Raw genomic sequence first — 2,854 nt, 5'->3', positions numbered from 1 at the left:
CCATCAGCCACTGCTGATCTTAATATTCTTGAAATGGACTTAAATGAAAGGGGACACAAAGACAAGTATGTGTCACAAGACAAGGATCGCTTCTTCCAACTCCCTAGCAACAACGTAAGGCAGAGAGACGACACACATTATGGGATCCCCCTCCCCTTTAAGAGCAGCACTCCATCCTCATTACCAAATGACAAAGGGTTGGCTATTGTTCACCTGCAACCAAAGTCTTGGGGAGTCTCCCTTAGTGGTGCTCTTCTGCCTGGTCCAGACCCAATTAACTCATTGGTGGGAGTCCTTTGTCGCATTCAGAAGGAAGCTGTGGCTGTGGTGTGTGATATTAAAGGGATGTTTCTTCTGGTTTCTGTTCCCCTTGGAGTACAGAACTATCAGAGGGTTCTTTGGTGGGAGCATGGAAATCAGAAGTCATCAGAGAAACCCACAGCCGTTGAAAGGCTTATCCAGAAGTTGGTGTTCCTTTTTGAGAATGATTGACTCTGCGTTCTATTGTTATGGTGGCCTGTTAAGATTGTAGTTCAATGCAAGGATGTCAAAGTGATAAATCTGAGCTTTCAAGTATCGTAGTTTGTTATTTAAAAATCATGTATGATTCTTGTGGTAATAAATTCATCATGCATGATTGGTGGGAGTGTAAAGGTCAGTGTATTACTGCCATCTAGTGGTCAGTTTTCTGGGGTATAAAATGGAGGAGGCCACTGTCACCTGTAAGCTCTTCCTGTGGGTGTGTGCGCTCACCTGTGCGCATCACCACCATCCTCCCTTTGTTCTCCCCTGGCTGGCTCAGTGTTTGTGCTGCTGGCTTTGTTTGAACCATGTCCGTGGCTCGTTGAGTGAGTTTTCTTTGTTGAATTATTTGTAATTTTTGTGTTGGTGCAGGTTCCCTTATAGTTTGGTTTTGTTCTGTTATTAGGAGACACACAGTATAGACGGCACCTTCCATCCTCTATTAGCCCCTTGGTTTGTGGAACAAGGTGTGTATCTGAATTTTGGGCTATTACTTTATTTTGGTGTCTTGTTTTATTTTTGGTTTTGGGGTGATGCCGTTCACATTATATTTTAATTCCTTAAATAAGGTTTTAGTAATTTTGTAAAGGGTTAATAAAATGTAGTTTTGTTTGTTTGCTTTTTTATAGTAATAAATTGGGTGCTTTTGAATCTGTGTTGGGGAAATTGTATGTGAAGTGTAATATATCTTCTTGTGTTTTTTTTGTATATTCCCTCATAGTTTTCACGGTGCTACATCAACTAAGGCAATAAACTCATGCACCCGTAAGGAACTCTCCGCCTCCTTTCTTGGGGAACCAAGGGCCGCTACAACCTTGACTGTGCCAAGGCTCGGAATTAGCAGGCCTCCATTATTTTTTAAGGTGAGCAGGTGGTAACTCTCACAGAATGATGTTGGTGCAGCCTCACACACTAAACTGCTGCGACATACATCGCAGGAAAGCTGCCCCATGACCTTCCGAACGACAAAACCAGCGATGTAAACCAGGGCATTCTCCGTTAGTTGGCCAAAGCTCATTGGTAGGTAGCTGTGGTCCAACACCACGCTGGCTACATTTTCAAACGGAGAGGATGCAATGTCAGGCTCCTCAGCTGGTACCACAGATGACATGTCCACAGCTGAGAGAGACACAGGGCTCTACTTTGGTAAACTGGCGCAGGCGCAGCGGATCAGGCCTGCGCTCCGCGTTCGCTTCGCCAACGGGGAGTGGTCAGGAGCAGTTTGCAATTTTCCTTCGAAACGCAGCGGGGCGCATCCCGCCTACTTCCCTCCCACCGGCGCAAATGGCATAGAGGGAGGAGAGAAGGCGTGGAGTGGGTTTGACACAGCCGAGTCAGATCTTCACCAATCAAATGAGCTCCTCTCCTCGCCTTTAAATCCGCCACGCGCGCGAGGCGGACGTTTGATTTCACCGTGGAAGAGAAGATTTGAATCAGCACATACAGATTACAGCATACACATTCAGCACATCTATATCGATTGTCCCGTCACACTGATGACAGATCAAAGGCTGCACAGATGAAAGATGAGGATGGATTACTGCTGTGTTGACACTACACGATTATCTGCTATATTTATGTATTTACTTATTGATTTATTGAGCCGCATCGTCACGCGACCATAACAAATAAAACTGAAAACAAATAAACTATCACCTCTCACAGCAAACCACAATCAGCCTCGGCATCATAGTGAGCAGATATTCACATCTCCATCTCAGGTAAATTCTAAAGAAAAAAGAAAAAGAGAGACGCTCCGTGATGCCTCCGTTACGCACAGCTGTTTGTTTATGTTGTGATCTGTGCACACGTGTTTAAATATAGGTTACTAAATATGAGTGTCTTTATTAACTCATTGGCTGCCAGCCATTTTCAGAGCAGAGAGCCCCATACTGCCAGCCGTTTTAGAGCATTTTGAACGATCTTATAAGACCCACAGAATATTGTGTTATATGTACTGTATGTATGTAAACACCGAAACTACCAAGAGAAAGAGTAGACTCTTCGTTCAATAGGAAAAAAAAGTTTGTTTCTACCTTTTTCCGTTCTTTTGTAAACAGCAGTAGAACATGGGCTGGTTTCGCCAAAAACACCAGTTTTTGACCAAAACACTGAGAAAATAAGCTTTTTGTGGAAAGAAACGTGTCAAGCAGAACAGTGACTTTGACGTTGATATTTTTTGCTTTAGTGACACCTCACACATCTGAACAGTGTTCTCCTTCTATAAAACAACAAAAACAACACAGAGAAAGGACTTTTGATGGCAAAATAATAATTTATTTACAAATATCAGTAAAAATATTATGAAAAATATATAAAAACTTTTTTGTAC

Source organism: Trachurus trachurus, assembly GCF_905171665.1.
Source record: "Trachurus trachurus genome assembly, chromosome: 21".
NCBI lineage: Eukaryota > Metazoa > Chordata > Actinopteri > Carangiformes > Carangidae > Trachurus > Trachurus trachurus.
This window is presented reverse-complemented; position numbering follows the sequence as displayed.